We start from the raw sequence: 6,950 nt of genomic DNA, 5'->3' as shown, positions 1-6,950 counted from the left end.
TACTCACTCTCAAGTCATCCTAAGCCGCATTTCCACTGCAGGAACTTTACCCAGGAACTAGGGACTTTGGCCTGGTACTTGGTGTGTTTCCACCACAGGAACCAGGAACTAAATAATGTTCCGGGTAAAAAAATGCCCCTCAGAAAGTCCCTGCTGGCGAGGTGGTACTTTTTCAAAGTTCCGGAACTTTCGGGGGTGGGACTTTGGCGCTAAACATCCTGATTGGTTGAGTTCATGCTGGATTGGTTGAGTTCAACCACCATTTATTCGGATCAACATTTTCAAAATATTCCTGTTATTGTGTCATGAAATGTAATTTTAAAAGTATTTCAGGCGAGAATGTAGTTGTTTAAAACTCAAATCTATGGTTTATTTATAAAGACAGCGCCTATTTAAAAATGTGTTTCGCCGATCTCTGAGATGGTGAGCTCCACACGATCAGTGGGAGCTCAGTGATCATCTATCCGACGAGAAGCAGCCTCACCTCGGATAGACCTTCTGATTTGTGATGCTGGCTCTGTCTCTTTAGTGGTTAAACATAAAATATAATTCAGCTGCGGGGTAAATCTAACCGGTTTTCTTTGGTCTGTATTCAATTTATCTATATGTTAAAATTAAAATAAAAAAGGCAAGTCTATATTATATTTCGTTTCATTGTAATGGCTGTATATAACGTTACACATATCCCTGAACTAAGTAAATTTCTGCAGCTATTATTATGTTTAAATGAAAACGAAAGGAGGCAGTGGTATTTTATATCCTATTTCGTTTTATTGTAAATATACTGAGGGGAAAATAACAGTAGCCAAAGCGATCTGAGTTCACGCAGCATTGGTTGAGTTCAAACACCATTTATTCGGATCGTTTTCAAATATTACTGTTATTGTGTCATGAAATGTAATTTTAAAAGTATTTCAGGCGAGAATGTAGTTGTTTAAAACTCAAATCTATGGTTTATTTATAAAGACAGCGCCTATTTAAAAATGTGTTTCGCCGATCTCGTAGACGGTGAGCTCCACTCGATCAGCGGGAGCTCAGTCCTCATGTATCCGCAGAGAGAAGCGTCACATCGGTTAGACCTTCTGATATGTGCCGCTGGTTCTGATGTGTCTTTAGTGGTTAAACATAAAATATTATTCAGCTGCGGGGTAAATCTAACAGGTTTTCTTTGGTCTGTATTCAATTTATCTATATGTTAAAATGAAAATAAAAAAGGCAAATTTATATAATATTTCGTTTCATTGTAATGGCTGCATATACACATATACCTGAACTAAGTAAATTTAGTTGTTATTATGCAGCTGTTATTATGCTTAAATGAAAACCAAAGGAGGCAGTGGTATTTGATATCCTATTTCGTTTTATTGTAAATATACAGTAAGGAAAATTGCAGTAGCCAAGACGAGCTGACTGAAGTTATCAAGTACGCTGCTGTTTATAGATTTACCGGACTTGCGTCGTCACGGACACCACACTCCCAAGACGAATGCACAAAGTCTGAACTAACTACCCAGGATGCACTTCCAAAATCAGCATACTTTTTTTTTTTTTTTTTAAATCAGCGGTACTTTGTATTGAGAAACGCGCGCAGACCTACGTCACCAGTCTATTTGCCTAATCTTCCTGGTACATTACACCGCGGTGGAAACACAGAAAGCAACAGGTCTGGGGGGAAAAAAGTTCCTGGTACAAATGTTCCGGGTAATTTCGGTGGAAACGCGGCACTAGGTGACTTTCTTCTTTCAGACGCATCCAGTCGGAGTTATATTAAATATTGTCCTGACTCCTGGCTGTTCCAAGCTCTATCACTGCAGTCAGCGAGTGTTGCAGTTGAACAGTCCTGCTGTACTGAATCCATGTGTTTTTGTAAGAAAACTATCCATATTTCAAAGGTAATAAACACTTTTCTCTCACTTACGTTATCTGTCATGTGCAGAAGTTGTTCCAGTGGATGACAGTACGTGCGCTTCAGAGATATGCTTGTCTCACGAGTTTGTTTATAGGAGCAAAGGAAGCAAAGTTTCCTTACTTAAAGGAAAAACGGTCTCCTCTTTGTTTATATTGAAATTCTCTAACATTTTTCTATGCGAATCATTGGTTTGTACTTCTAATTCATGACTGGCATTTTGTTTTTTTCTCTCTTGCATTCAACTTTTTGGCTACTTGTGGACTGTTCAACAGAATGATAGAGCCTAGAATAGCTAGGGCAATTTTTTATATATTATCTCTGACTGTGTTTGTCTGAAAGAAGAAAGTCATATACACGTAGGATGCCTCGAGGGTGAGTAAAACACAAGCTAGTTTTCTTTTTGGGTTGAACTAACCCTTTAATGCATTTATTTTCAAACAAAGGTCTTCTTAATGATTTTCAGTTTTGTTTAAGATAATTAAAGCAACAGTTTTTAAATAACGGAATAATATGTCAAAGTATCGTATTTGGGGTAAAAAGCGTTCCTGCTGTTGGGGCTAAAGACGCACAGTAATTAACATTATATTTAATAGATGGCTGATTTTTCCATTATTTGATGTGACATGGTTAGATTCAGATGATAAATATCATATGTTATGTTGGGTGTCCATATTAGAGATAATCACCAGTTGTTTTAGAACTCATATCCAACATTTTAAAAGGAATAATTTACCCAAACATTAAAATTTGCCATTATTTACTCACCCTCGTGACATTCGTATCTTTTTTTTTTTTTTGAAGACCACCACATCCTTGCGGTCATGGCAGAAGCCCCCAAGTGCGGAGCAGAAGACCACCACATCCTCGTGGTCGAGGCCAGAATCCCCCAGGGCGGAGCAGAAAACCACCACAACCGTGTGGTCAGGGCGGAAGCCCCCCAGGGCAGAGCAGAAGACCACCACATCCTTGTGGTCGTGGCCGGAATCCCCCAGGGCGGAGCAGAAGACCACCACAGCCGTGTGGTCAGGGTGGAAGCCCCCCAGGGCGGAGCAGAAAACCACCACAACTGTGTGGTCAGGGCGGAAGCCCCCCAGGGCAGAGCAGAAGACCACCACATCCTTGTGGTTGAGGCCGGAATCCCCCAGGGCGGAGCAGAAGACCACCACAGCCGTGTGGTCAGGGTGGAAGCCCCCCAGGGCGGAGCAGAAGACCACCACAGCCGTGTGGTCAGGACGGATGCCCCCCAGGGCGTAACAGAAGACCACCACATCCTTGTGGTCGAGGCCGGAATCCCCCAGGGCAGAGCAGAAGACCACCACAGCCGTGTGGTCAGGGCGGAAGCCCCCCAGGGCGGAGCAGAAGACCACCACATCCGTGCGGCCAGACCAACGGGAGGACGAAACTCTGGTAATCCCATGGTGTTTATACTGGATTCCAGAGGATCGGTGCTGACTTGACTCTGCTCATGAAGATTATTGTTGACTTGCATTTGTTCATGAAGATCCCCGGTGACTTGACTCAGTCCTTGAATTGAAGATCACCGGTGACTTGACTCAGTCCTTGAAGATCACCGGTGACTTGACTCTGTCCCTGAAGATCACCAGTGACTTGACTCTGTCCTTGAAGATCACCAGTGAATTTACTTGACTCTGAAAGGTCAACGGTGACTAGCCTTGTCTCTGGAAAGTCCATGGTGACTAGTCCTGACTCTGGAAGGTCAATGGTGACTAACCCTGACTCTGGAGGGTCAATGGTGACTAACCCTGACTCCGGAAGGTCGACGGTGACTAACCCTGACTCTGGAAGGTCGACGGTGACTAACCCTGACTCTGGAAGGTCGACGGTGACTAACCCTGACTCTGGAAGGTCGACGGTGACTAACCCTGACTCTGGAGGGTCCATGAGCACCTGACTCGACTTTGTATGGTCCACGAGCACCTGACTCGACTCTGGAGGGTCAACCGGAACCTGACTCAACTCCGGTAAGTCAATGGGCACCTGACTCGACTCTGGAAGGTCAACAGGTATCTGACTTGATTCTGGGGAATCAACTGGAACGTGACTCGACTCTGGAAGGTCAGCAGGAACTAACCCTGACTCTGGAAGGTCAACGGTGACTAAACCTGACTCTGGAAGGTCGATGGTGACTAACCCTGACTCTGGAAGGTCAACGGTGACAAACCCTGACTCTGGAGGGACCATGAGCACCTGACTCGACTCTGGAGGGTCAACCGGAACCTGACTCAACTCTGGAAATTCAACGGTCACCTGACTCGACTCTGGAAGGCCAACAGGAACTAGCCCTGACTCTGGAGGGTCAACGGTGACTAACCCTGACTCTGGAGGGTCCACGAGCATCTGACTCAACTCTGGAGGGTCAACCGGAACCTGACTCAACTCTGGAAAGTCAATGGGCACCTGACCCGACTCTGGAAGGTCAACAGGAATCTGACTTGATTCTGGGGAATCAACTGCATTGTGACTCGACTCAGGATGGTCAGCAGGAACTAGCCTTGACTCTGGATGGTCAACGGTGACTAAACCTGACTCTGGAAGGTCGATGGTGACTAACCCTGACTCTGGAAGGTCGATGAACACCTGACTCGACTCTGGAGGGTCAACCGGAACCTGACTCAACTCTGGAAAGTCAATGGGCACCTGACTCGACTCTGGAAGGTCAACGGGAATATGACTCGACTCTGGAAGGTCAATCGGAACCTGACTCAACTCCGGAGGGTCAATGGGGACCTGATTCAACTCAGGAAAACCCACTGTAACTGCCATCCTCTGCAGTGGCTGTGGTGTGGGGCTGGCTTCCATCTTGCCTCGTGGTGTGGGGTTGGTGGCAATGCTGCGTAGCGGCGCTGGGTTGGCGGCCATCTTACACAGCGGCACTGGCTCAGCCGATTTGTGCCTCCTCTCCCCTCTCTGTCCACAATGGAGAAACGGCGGCTCCCCTCCGAACCCCGGGTCAACAGGAGGGCACAGTGGAGATCGCTGCCGGACCTCCTCTCGACTACTTCCTCCTGAGCGACCTCCCCTGGTTCCACGGAACACTACCAGGCGGGTACCCTCAAACCCATTCCTCACCCGCTCTGTGACTGGGAAGGAACTATGGTTAGACATACCGCTGGATCCACTTTGATGGAGTCCTTCTGTAACGATTCGATGACCAGTGAAAACACAGGGAGACGCGAGATCCAATCGCAGGTAAGTTTATTGGGATAATCCAAATTCGTCGTCAGCCAAGCCAGGGTCAAAACCAGAAATGCAGTCCAAACAAACAAAATAACAAAACAAGGAAGGGAACAGGAAAGGGAGGGAAATGGAGCGGGAACTCAGAATGTGAGAATGGAGGAACGAGAAGACTGACATATTGAAGGGTAAGGACTCCATACAAACAACAGGGAAAGACCGGTATTTATAAGGAGACTAATGACAATAGATTGCCTGCACCTGGTGCAATTAACTGGAGTGCAATTACTGTGAAGACATGACCAGACTAGAGGAATTATAGTGCCTATGGTGAAGTGCCTAAGGGGAAGTGAGCTCACTAGTGGACACCCAGGGAAACAGAGAATGACAGCGTGACATTATCATGCTGTAACATGAGGTGATGGTCATGGATGAATGGCACAGCAATGAGCCTCAGGATCTTGTCACAGTATCTCTGTGCATTCAAAAGCCCATCAATAAAATGCACCTGTGTTTGTTGTCCATAACACACACCTGCCCATACCATAACCCCACCTCCAACATGGGCCACTCGATCCACAATGTTGATATCTGCAAACCGCTCACCCACACGACTCCATACACTCTGTCTGCCATCTGCCCTGTACAGTGAAAACCAGCATTCATCCATTCATTATTCAAACCGATTGTTGCAGCAGCTGTCTGGGTGGCTGGTCTCAGATGATCTTGGAGGTGAAGATGCTGGATGTGGAGGTCCTGGGCTGGTGTGGTTACACGTGGTCTGTGGTTGTAAGGCTGGTTGGATGTACTGGTAAATTCTCTGAAATGCCTTTAGAGATGGCTTATGGTACAGAAATGAACATCCAATTCATGGGCAACAGCTCTGGTGGACATCCCTGCAGTCAGCATGCCAACTACACGCTCCCCCAAAACTTACAACATCTGTGGCATTGTGCTTTGTGATAAAACTGCACATTTTAGAGTGGCCTTTTATTGTGACCAGCCTTAAGGCACACCTGTGCAATAATCATGCTGTCTACTGTAATCAGCATCTTGATATGCAACACCTGTGAGGTGGATGGATTATCTCAGCAAAGAAGTGCTCACTAACACATATTTAGACAGATCTGTGAACAATATTTGAGAGAAATAGGCCTTTTGTGTACATAGAAAAAGTATTAGATCTTTGAGTTCCGCTCATGAAAAATGGGGGCAAAAACAAAAGTGTTGCGTTTATAATTTTGTTCAGTGTATACTTAACTGTTGCATTTCAGAAATTTTAATTTTTGTGACAATTATTTTACATTTGAGACTATTCCTTTAATACAATACTTAAAAATGAGTGATTTATTGCATTATTACATATAAAACTGAGCTTGTGTTTGTAGAGGATTTGTTGTACAAAAGCTGGATCAACACATCGACCAGCTGCACGAATACAGTGACATCAAAGACATCGGACAAACTCTGCTTGGCAGATTAGGTAAGACCTGAGAGAACTATCACACGATTAATAGTGGACGCAATTGTGATTTATGTTGGTCTGATGCTCAACATATTTCACATTTCGTACTGTGTTAATGGTTTATCTCCTCTCCATAAACACTTGTGGCCTACACACATCTCCCATCCCACTCATATAAGTGGGTTACAGCCTCTATCCGCTTGGCATTTCTGTCTAGTGTCAGGATTATGATAATGGCATCCTCCGGTATTATCGCTGCATTCTGTAACATAATGGACCCTTTCAGTCTCCCAGCATGCTGAGTTTCTTGCCTGCTTCAGCCTTGCTGTGACTCCAGCTGGTCTGAGGGCCAGTGGGGGTCTGTGCCACGTCATTGTGCCC

The sequence above is a fragment of the Carassius gibelio genome, chromosome B10, assembly GCF_023724105.1.
Source record: "Carassius gibelio isolate Cgi1373 ecotype wild population from Czech Republic chromosome B10, carGib1.2-hapl.c, whole genome shotgun sequence".
Lineage (NCBI taxonomy): Eukaryota > Metazoa > Chordata > Actinopteri > Cypriniformes > Cyprinidae > Carassius > Carassius gibelio.
This window is presented reverse-complemented; position numbering follows the sequence as displayed.